At 42.3% G+C, this 12,003-nt stretch overlaps 1 protein-coding gene across 1 annotated transcript in view; it reads left to right on the forward strand.

Moving 5' to 3' along the window:
* The window catches only part of ATRNL1 (attractin like 1), a 1,075,574-nt gene that overhangs the window by 1,051,613 nt on the left and 11,958 nt on the right, over positions 1-12,003 (forward strand). The gene's annotated exons all lie outside the window — the stretch shown is intronic.

Below are 12,003 nucleotides of genomic sequence, written 5' to 3' on the forward strand. Positions count from 1 at the left end.
AATGCTACATATGTTTGGTAAAAAAAAAAAAATCGCAAAAAGCGTATTTTGATTGGTTTGCGCAAAAGTTATCGTGTTTACTAACAAAGGGAAAGATTTTTGTCATTTTTGTTGTTTTTGCATTTGCATTTGGGGAGCCATGTCATCTGCTGGTGTTGGTCCACTGTGTTTTATCAAGTCAAAAGTCAGCACAGCCCTCTACCAGGAAATTCTAGAGCACTTCATGCTTGCCTCTGCTGACCAGCTTTATTGGGATGCTGATTTTCCAGCAGAACTTGGCACCTGCCTACACTGCCAAAACTACCAATACCTGGTTTAATGATCATGGTATCACTTTGCTTGATTGGCCAGAAAACTCCCCTGACCTCAACCCCATAGAGAATCTGTGGGATATTGTCAAGAGGAAGATGAGAAACACCAGACCAAACAATGCAAATGAGCTGAAAGCCGCTATCAAAGCAACCTGGGCTTCCATAACACCTCAGCAGTGCCACAGGCTGAACGCCTCCATGCCACGCCGCATTGATGCAGTAATTCCCTCCATGCCACGCCACATTGATGCAGTCATTCATGCAAAAGGAGCCCCAACCAAGTATTGAGTGCAGACTATACTGTACATGGACATACTTTTCAGTAAGCCAACATTTCTGTATTCAATTATTATATTTTAATTGGTGTTATGAAATTATTTTTTCTGAGATACTGAAATTTGGGTTTTCACTAGCTGTAAGCCATAATCCTCAAAATTAAAATAAAGAAATGCTTGAAATATATCACTGTGTGTAACACTTTTTTATAAAATATGAGTTTCACTTTCAGAAATAAAATACTGAAATAAATTCATTTTTTGATGATATTCTAATTTTATGAGATGCACCTGTATTTGTCCTGATTACCATTATCATTGAAAGCAAGAGAAAATCCCCAAATTTGGGTTGTTCCCAGAAATGTAATAGAGGGGAAATTTTCCAATGCAGTGACTAGTTCTGGTGACCCCAAGGAATTCCCTTAATTTGCAGGGATTTCCCATTTGTCAGTGGGACAGAAAGTGAAAGAAAATCTCCCCAATGGGACACAGATGGCGAAATAAATATATATAACCCTCCCTTACTCTATTTAAAATGAAAAAAAAGTTTTGCCTATAGTTCTACTCTACACCAAGCCCTTATGTATGTGTGGCCAAGAGGCAGAGGCAGGGAACATGTGGCCTCCCTTTTCCTGAACCATAACAGGCCATGTGCCTTAACATTGGGGCATACATTATACAAGGGGGATTACCAAGTCTACCCCCCTACTCTATCCTTTTCAAAGCAGCTTTTTCCCATGTTGAGGGGACAAGGGCTTCATTCCCTATCAAAAAGATATGTCAATCAAGTTGTCCAGTATTGTAGATCCAGCATAAATCACAATGACCGCCACCCAACTGCACGACCGCCACAAGATGACAGATCCCCAGATGGCTGCTGTTTGTAAACAACCGGCTCGGGGATCCTGGGTGACCTCATTGACTATATATGCTTATGACCATATTTAGTCTATGACTTCACCTATGATCCCTTGATTCCTATCAAGAAAATAACAAAAATTATCAGTTTTGGCATTTTAGGTCATTTCCTGTAGTTGTGTTTTGTGTCTCTGCCTGACAAGTACATGTGGAAAGATTCCAAAACTGACCTGCTGGGTGTGGCCATGCTTCCTCAGCCAGAAAAAAAAAAGTAATTTACATTCCTGTGATCCTGCTGTGGATGTCGTGGACATAAGACTAGGCTGGCTGCAGACACAGTCAGTGGACAGTCCTCAGGGGAAGTAACAAATGAGGATGCTGTGGCTGGTCACTGCCCAACACCCTCAGATACGCCGGCCCTGGAAGTGTCCACAGGCTCCTCCATTCTGCCCGCTGTATAGGCTTGAACACAGATATTAAGACATTGAATTTTTTGTTTATGTCAGGAAAAACTCCACACAGCTCAGCTATCGGCTTCCTTTATATTTGGTGCCTTTCGTTGCGGTTGTTTACATACGGTGCCCTACTGTGCCTTTGCTGTATTGTCTCTTCGCTGCAGGCAAAGGATTAGCAACAAGCAATTTGTATCGAGTGAATTAAAGTAATAATAAAAGTGATGATGACGCTTCTATAAACAGTATTTGTATTTCAAAGTTGTATCATTTTTGAAGTGATAATTGCATTATAAGAGAGATAAATATACATACTAATCACTTTAACCCCTTCCTGTCAGCCATATGCATGTGTGTGGCAATACAAAGGTGAGCCTTATGCTGGCCATACACGCACAGAATTTCGGCTGTTTGCAGACTGAACGATTATTCGTCGGTCGAAAGTAAGTTGGCCACTAACTTACAGAATAAACTCTTTTACATAATCGTTTTCATGATCATAATGATCGTTCAATAACATGCACAATATGAGTCAGAATATTATTTTCGTTTCAATTTTTCCATACATAAAAACTTTTGTAGAAACGATAAAAGTTTTCGCTATGGATCCATCTACATTAGCCGTGCACATGATCGAAATCGTCGGTAAACTTGTGTTCACCAACGGCCCGATTTTCGAACGATCTTTCCTAAAACAACCATTTTTCGGCCGAAATTCTGTGCGTGTATGGCCAGCATTAGTCTGTGTAGCCTCATATATGTGCACTTTTGGTGTTGCTGGCTGGGAGCATGCTCAGTAGTGCACCTCCAGCTATGTGTCACCATCAGGAAACCCGCCTTGGCATGCAGCTCTCATCCAGTTGAGGTTTACATCCACTTTATTAGGTTCACTAAGTTGGGTTTTGTTTCCGTTTGCCAACTTCAGTATATGCAGCTTTGCCGAAACTCCATGTCAGTTTGCCCTCTGTTAAGGTTGCGTTACACAAACTTTATCATAAGAATGTACATTGGAGTTAATAAGATCATACACCTTATGCAAAGTAACATAAGCAGCAGCCAATCAAATTTCCCTTTTCTCGGCTGCCCAGCTGTTCCATGGCCAGGTGTGTGCTATTCCCTCATTATCCCATTTACAAGGAGCAGATAAAAGGTCCAGAGTTCATTTCAAGTGTTCTATTTGCATTTGGAATCTGTTGCTGTCAACTCTCAATATGAGATCCAAAGAGCTGTCACTATCAGTGAAGCAAGCCATCATTAGGCTGAAAAAAACAAAACGAACCCATCAGAGAGATAGCAAAAACATTAAGTGTGGCCAAATCAACTGTTTGGAACATCCTTAAAAAGAAAGAACGCACCGGTGAGCTCAGCAACACCAAAAGATCCGGAAGACCACGGAAAACAACTGTGGTGGATGACTGAAGAATCCTTTCCCTGGTGAAGAAAACACCCTTCACAACAGTTGGCCAGATCAAGAATACTCTCCAGGAGGTAGGTGTATGTGTGTCAAAGTCAACAATCAAAAGAAGACTTCACCAGAGTGAATACAGAGGGTTCACCACAAGATGCAAACCATTGGTGAGCCTCAAAAACAGGAAGGCCAGATTAGAGTTTGCCAAACAACATCTAAAAAAGCCTTCACAGTTCTGGAAGAAAGTCCTATGGACAGATGAGACCAAGATCAACTTGTACCAGAGTGATGGGAAGAGAAGAGTATGGAGAAGGAAAGGAACTGCTCATGATCCAAAGCATACCACCTCATCAGTGAAGCATGGTGGTGGTATTGTCATGGCGTGGGCATGTAAGGCTGCCAATGGAACTGGTTCTCTTGTATTTATTGATGATTTGACTGCTGACAAAAGTAGCAGGATGAATTCTGAAGCGTTTCGGGCAATATTATCTGCTCATATTCACCCAAATGCTTCAGAACTCATTGGACGGCGCTTCACAGTGCAGATGGACAATGACCTGAAGCATACTGCGAAGCAACCAAAGAGTTGAAAGAAGTGAAATGTTATGCAATGGCCAAGTCAATCACCTGACCTGAATCCGATTGAGCATGCATTTCACTTGCTGAAGACAAAACTGAAGGGAAAATGCCCCAAGAACAAGCAGGAACTGAAGACAGTTGCAGTAGAGGCCTGGCAGAGCATCACCAGGGATGAAACCCAGCGTCTGGTGATGTCTATGCGTTCCAGACTTCATGCTGTAATTGACTGCAAAGGATTTGCAACCAAGTATTAAAAAGTGAAAGTTTGATTTACAGTATGATTGTTAATCTGTCCCATTACTTTTGGTCCCTTAAAAAGTGGGAGGCACATATACAAACTCTTGTAATTCCTACACCGTTCACCTGATTTGGATGTAAATACCCTCAAATTAAAGCTGAAAGTCTGCAGTTAAAGCACATCTTGTTTGTTTCATTTCAAATCCATTATGGTGGTGTATAGAGCCAAAAAGATTAGAATTTTGTCAATGTCCCAATATTTATGGACCTGACTGTAGAATAGTGACGGGTGATTGGCTGGTATTCTGTACCCCACATTTTGCCCTTTGCCACTTTTCCTATTGTTACACCAAGCCTGACTGCCAACTTCCAGCATAAGACGTTGTATTGTCCTCCCGTACATCAGATTCACCTTCTAGAAGATCATCTCACCGCTATTGTTCAGTAGGCGAACGACGGCGTCACTGCTCATCCAGGAAAATATGTGATTTGTGAGTCAGACAGCTGACCTCAGCTTCTCCATTATTATTTTGTCTGGAAAAAATATTAGGTATTGAAATGTCATCATGAGAATGTAGATCCTATGATTTAAAGGGTCACTCTCCTCAAAAAAGGGATATATGAGTGTTTAGTATTAGTACAGACTGTGGGGCTGGAGTTTTATCTTATGCAGACTTTCCTAATGAGATCCCTGCTCCATAGCCCGCGCATCTGCTGTGCTCATCATGAGGGGTTCCCCACATCTCTGGTCTGCATGCTTGCTGTGCCCATTTTAAGGTGTTTTCATTACTCCTGCACTGAGTTTCTGGGTCTGCACACCTGCTGTGCACATTAAGAGGGGTTCCCATCATACTTACCACTTACTTGGCCACCACCTCTCGTCTTTAAAGGTACAGCACTTGGCCATGGCCCGTAGCAGACAAACAAATGAGTAACCCACCCTTTTTACTTTGCTCCTTGCCATTTTATGGTTTTTCTTGTATCCTGGCTGAAAAATTCAATACTTCCTATTGGAGTACCTGCCCTTCTAGGTTTGGCAACATGCTGTTGTATTTTCTTTTAAAATGTGGGGAGGATTCTTCTCCCAAGCAAATAATCCAGAAACACTATTAGAGGGGATATGAGGACCAAGTATGGGGACACCACCTCGCCCAATCCTCAATTTATTGGAGAGGACATGAGGAACAAGCATGGGGACACTCCCACTCCCCCCCCCCCAATTTAATACAGTACTATTAGAAGGGCGTATGAGGGACACGTATAGGAACTTCCTCTGCTTAAAGTGGAGCTTTGGCCTATTTTGCAACTTTAGTGATTCCTGGAGTGCTCGCTATGCTGATCAACAATTGGGCATTTTCAATTTTTTTTCAGGGGTCCCTTACCTTATTTTCAGGGTATTTTTTATTGTTCTTCCTCCTTCTCCCCCCTCTGTGGCCACGGCCACTAACATCACTTCCGCCTTTGCATTGCATCCTGGGAGCTGTTTGTCATTACTCCCAGGAGGCTGGAATCAGAAAGAACTCCCAGAACACTCCCTGGAATCAGGAAGAAGGACACAGCAGATTACACTGCGGCTTCAGATGCCCACGTCTAAGATGGCTGCACCCAGACAGCGTTTTTAAAAGTAAGATTATGACTAAAATCCAATACTGTACACCTTGTAAGTATGAGAATAGCGGTTCTGTAAAGGGCGATGGATTAGTATTATAGGGGTATTTTTAGTTAAAGGTATTTGATGCCGGAACTCCACTTTATTATATATTTAACACTGCACACAGCCAGCCTCCTGTACAGGATGGAGCAGCTGCTTGTGTGTAACTTTAATTTTCCGGTTGTTTATCGGTGGATAAAGAGATAAAAGTAATAATTATTATATTTATGGGAAATAGACTTTCAGCAGAGAACGATCGCCAGTTGTGACCGGGTCAAACAGATAAAACTGGCTTATTGTTTGGGAAGAGTAGTAAAACATTAATTTTAAATGTTAAGATCTGCACGAAAAAAAATATGTTTACTGCAAAAAAGAAAAAAAAAAAAAAAAAAAGACGAAATCTTCTCCAAACCTGATCCTATTATACGTTGAGGGCCTGTTTACAATTAGGCATTCCAATGCAGTTCGTTATAGCATGTGTTATTGTGCGTTGCGTTACAAGAGCCTGTTCATTGTGAATGAGTTGCAAGCACAGCGGATGAAGAAACATACATGACCCTTTGTTAACAATGTAGTGCACCACAACGCATGGCATATGCATTGTGGTGTGCTGGGTTCTACTATACAGTATATCAATGTGTTATTCACAATGAATGGCACCTCATTATATATTAATTGAATATATAATGAATAATATAGCAGGTGCATTGCCAAGCTTCATGGCTATATGCATTAACTCATGCCTTTTAGTGCACATTACCACAACGTTCACATGTGAATGAGCGGTCGTTGTTTTTCACTCATTAGCTGTCCACAGACAGACAGACAGACAATCTAATGTATTGGCAGCAGAAGACACCTGCCAGGTAAAAGCTCATAAGGGGAAAATCAATTGGACAGGTTTAAGCACCTTGCTCAATTGTTGGATTAGCTGGAACTGCTGGTCGCTCATCTGATGCATCCCCCCCTCATTTTCTTAAAGCAGTATTGAACACAAGAACAAAAATTAATGTATTGCAGCTTACCAATCCTTAAAATGTGGTGGCTCCGTTGGTTTTCTTTTTTTTAGGCTTTTTCCTTTATTTCTACCTGGTGATTCAGCCAGTAACATGCTTCTTGTCTTAAGGCTGGTACACGCGGGCCGAATATCGGCCAGTATCAGACAGTTCAACAGAAATAGGCTGTACAACAGCCTGACCCGCTTCTGTAGAATGAGCATGCAGGAAAACCAGCAGCCGATTAGCGCTGGCAGCCAATGGCTGTGAGCGCTGATCAGTGTGTTCTGGTGGAGGGACAGCCCCCTGTCAGAACACAATAGCTCAGTGGGGAAGATTGCTGCATCAATATCGCTTAGTACAGCAACTTCTGTTTTTTTTGGCTGTTTTGAATGCTGTTATTTTTTAAAATCTGGCGCCGAGTACCCGAAAGTGATTTCATGACGTCACTTCATTGCTTAAATCTTTAACCGGTTGCCGATCGCCGCAAGTACATATACTGCGGCGGTCAGCCCCGGCCAGGCAAACTGACGTACCAGTACGTCACTAGCCTGGCACTGGCTTGGGAGCCAATAGCGGGCGAGCGCGCGCCCGCTGAGGCGCGCGCCCGCCCCGGCTCGTTACCTAACAAGTCAGTGCGTGTGACCGGCGGACCAGATGTCCGCCGGTCACTCGCCATTGTTCGCCGGGAAGGGAGAAAGGCAGGCGGCTAATGTAAACAAGCCGCCTGTCATTCTCCACTGTGTAAAAATGGAGATCAGACGGTTCTACTATGTAGGACCGTTGATCTCTGTTTTTACACTAGTAGCCATGTCCCATCACAGTTAGAAGCACGCCCCTAGGACATACTTAACCCCTCCCTCTCCTATACAGTTAACCCCTTCCCTGCCAGTGTCATTTTTGCAGTAACAGTGCATATGTATAGCACCGATTACTGCAGTAATGTCACTGGTAACCCCAAAAGTGTCAAAAATGTCAGTTAAGGGTCCGATCTGTCCGTCGCAATGTCGCAGTCCTGAAAAAAAAAAAACGCAGATCGCCGCCATTACTCGTTAAAAAAAAAAAAAAAAACACCAAAAATGACAAAAATCTTTCCCTTTTTTAGTAAACGCGATAACTTTTGCGCAAACCAATCAAAATACGCTTTTTGAGATTTTTTTTTACCAAACATAGGTAGCATAAAACAAATTGGCCGAAAATTTTAAAAAATTTTGATTTTTACATTTTTTTTGGGGAATTTCATATAAAAAAAATTTGAAAAATATTGTTATTTTTGCAAAATTGACGCTATTTTTTGTTTATAGCGCATGATCAAAAAATCGCACAGGTGATCAAATACCACCAAAAGAAAGCTCTGTTTGTGGGGAAAAAAGGACATTAAATTCGTTTAGGTACAGCGTCGCACGACCGCGCAATTGTCCGTTAAATTCACGCAGTACAAAAAAAAAAAAAAAAAAAAAATCGCAAAAAAACCCCTGGTCAGGAAGGGGGTAAAATCTTCCGGGGCTTAAGTGGTTAATTTGTACATATGTGAGTGGCATATTCAATAACATTTGTAATTGGAATTATGCTATGTGACATCATTTTACCCTTACATGAGCAATATTTGGAATATCGGCAATATCAGCCAGTCCCGGGGCCGATACAGATATATCGGCAAAAGTCAATATTGGTCCTCGATAATCGGTCGATCCCTAGTTAACAATGATCATTTTTTGTAAAGCAGAGTATGCGAAGCTGAGAACCTTTGTCAGATTTCCTAATGGTCACCAAAACAGGAAGCAAGGTTACATTTTCCCCAGTAGAGACAATAAAAAGATAACAGTCCTTAAAATTATTTACACTGTTTAAACAAAAAAGAAAATGACACCCATCCAAAATATGTGGAACTGCAATATGCCTACCAACCGGAAAAAAGTGGGAACAATTCTTCCCCTGTACTTCCAGGACTCTGGATTTTAGCTGGAAATTGTGCTACTTCCAATTTTCTTTTAGAATATTCAGTGACATGTCTTTCACCATTCTTATGAATAAATGATCATTTAGGATTATATAAGATCTATATAGAATGGACGCATACTCAACCAAACAAAAAATAAAATTGAACAATAAATAACAAATACATATAAAGGAGCCAAAAATATCCCAAACCAAGAATTAGTCAACATCTCTTATGTACAAACCATTGTATGTGTAATCTCCTGCCCATAAACACCACGTCTCCACTCAAAATGGACAGTGCCTCACCATATAAACTCTGGGGTGGGTAATGAGAAGCACCTAGTACAAAAGTCCAAATCACTTAAAAGGTCTATTTAAAACGTTTTTATAACTACAAGGTTTAAATGCAACCATTGTGTTTATTTGATGCACTTAACCAATAAATGTTTTAAAAAGACCTTTAAGTGATTTGGACTTTTGTACTAGGTGCTCCTCATTAACCACTTGCCGACCGCCGCCCGACTATATACGGCGGCGGTCAGCCCCTCCCAGGCAAAGTACCGGTACGTCACTAGCCTGGGAGCCAATAGGGGGCGAGCGCACGCCGCCGGGGGCGCGCTCCCGGCCTTCGCTCCTTCCCTAAGAAGCCCGCACGTGTGACCAGCGGACCTGATGTTCGCCGGTCACTCGTGATCGTCAGGTGGAGAGGGAGAAAGGCAGGCGGCTAATGTAAACAAAGCCGCCTGTCATTCTCCCCTATGTAAAAGCACAGATCATACGGTCCTGCTATGTAGGACCGTTGATCTCTGCTGTTACACACACAGCCACGTCCAATCACAGTTAGAAGCACGCCCCTAGGGACACACTTAACCCCTCCCTCTCCAATAAAGTTAACCCCTTCCCTCCCAGTGTCATTTTTACAGTAACAGTGCATATGTATAGCACTGATTACTGTAGTAATGTCACTGGTACCCCCAAAAGTGTCAAAAATGTCAGTCAAGGGTCCGATCTGTCCGCCGCAAAAAAAAAAAAAAAACGCAGATCGCCGCCATTACTCGTTTAAAAAAAAAAACAACAAAAATGACAAAAATCTTTCCCTTAGTTAGTAAACGCAATAACTTTTGCGCAAACCAATCAAAATACGCTTTTTGCAATTTTTTTTTACCAAACATATGTAGCAGAAAACAAATTGGCCTAAAATGTTAAAAAAAATTAGATTTTTACATTTTTTGGGGGGGGGGAATTTCATATAAAAAAAATTTGAAAAATAGTTATTTTTGCAAAATTGTCGCTTTTTTTTGTTTATAGCGCATGATCAAAAAAAAAAAAAATCGCACAGGTGATCAAATACCACCAAAAGAAAGCTCTGTTTATGGGAAAAAAAGGACGTCAATTTCATTTGGGTACAGCGTCGCACGACCGCGCAATTGTCCGTTAAATTCACGCAGTGCTGAATCGCAAAATAGGCCCTGGTCAGGAAGGGGGTAAAACCTTCCAGGGCTTAAAGCGGAGTTCCGGGCACAAAATCGATCTTTTTTTTTGTGCCCGTCCACTTGTTCACCTTCACCTGAAAAGGAATTGGATAGTTAGGTTTTTTTTTTTTTTTTTTTTTTAAACTCACCTTGTAATTGAAGATCGAAAATACTCACCTAAGTGTACTTCCTCCCTCTGAGCCGCGGCTCCACCATCACTTCCTCCTTCGCGATGATTCTTGGGAGCTGAACGTCATCACTCCCAGGAATCAATGTGACGTCACCGGCCACGCTTGTCACTTCCGGGGCGACGCTGCATTCCCTGCTTCGGGGCCACGCCGGAAGTGACGAGAGGGGTCGGTGCAGGCGCATTCTGGGAGAAGAGGACGCGGAAGAAGACGCAGAAGAGGATCGCGCCGGCTTCAGCTGCCCACAAGAGAGATGGCAACGCTGTGGAAGAAGTGAGTATTTCTTCTTGCAGGTAAGTGCGAACTGGGACAGATCAGAGGCTAGCCATTGTGGAATCTACTAGCCCTGACTGTCCCGGGGGTATGTTTAGTGAAAAATGTTTTCTGTGCCCGGAACTCCACTTTAAGTGGTTAACCACCTTAGAGTTTATCATCTGCTAAACACTCCTTTTGTTGCAATCAGAGAGGTAAGTACCTAGGACCAGAACAAGGTCCTGATGCAGTATACCGTCATCACGGATTAGCTCCTTTGAAGGAAGAGGTATTCCATTGTATATCTATAAAAGCCAAGTCTCACTTCTATTAATCCCTATCACACACCTATCAGTCACCATGTGAATTGACTTCCATACCAATGTAGGTCAAAAAGCACTTATTATTTGAGATATGCCATATTCCAAAAAAATACGAGGGGAAAAAATAAAAAAACAGAACCTCCAGCAATGGGATTCCAATTCCCTTAACTGCTAAAAGGTGATTTTTCCATTTACTCTGGAGAGATTCCTTTCACTTCCTGTCTCCTAAACACAATAGGAATTGAAAGGAAAATATCTCCAATGTATATCAGACCACAAAAGAAACACCCAACAGGTATTATCCAATTAATCCAAAACAAAAAGGTTTTACATATGCTTTAAACCAGGGGTAGGGAACCTATGGCCGGGGGGCCGTATGCGGCCCTCGAAGTCATTTTGTCTGGCCCCCCGTGCAGCTGAGTCTGTGTCTCTCAGCTGATCTGTCAGAATGGAGCCGATGCTTCCTGTATAGTTTTGACTCCATTCTGACAGTCTGAGTGAGTCACAGGTGGAGTGATATCAAATGCTCTCCGCCTGTGACCAATACAGGAAATATTGTCTCTTCCTCCAGCATGGCGCCGCTGCTAGCCAGCATTTCCCACCAGCAGCACACACAGCAGTACCAGCCATAGCCAGCAGTACCATCCAGAGCCAGCAGTACTCACAGCAGTACCAGCCAGCTGTACCCACCAGCAGTTCCTATCAAAACTTACCACCACAAAGAGTCGACTGCGCTCCAGACTAACAGACGCAAACCTGGAAAACCAGTTGCGAGTAGCAACATCATCCATACTATCTACATCACACACCTCACCAAAGAGAAGCAGTTCCAGCTATCACATTAGGGGTGAGTTAATTAAATGTTTGACCAAATATAACAGGCACATTTTTAAGTTGATAATTTTGTACGGCCCCCAAATCATTTTATAAATACCCAAATGGCCCTTGGCAGAAAAAAGGTTCCCCACCCCTGCTTTAAACAATACCCATGCTGGTATCAGATGGCGCAATAACGCTCCATGTACACTAGCGTTTTTTAGAAGCTAGATGAAAAATAGCAT

Source organism: Pelophylax lessonae, assembly GCF_965119305.1.
Source record: "Pelophylax lessonae genome assembly, chromosome: 9".
In the NCBI taxonomy this organism is placed as follows: Eukaryota; Metazoa; Chordata; class Amphibia; order Anura; family Ranidae; genus Pelophylax; species Pelophylax lessonae.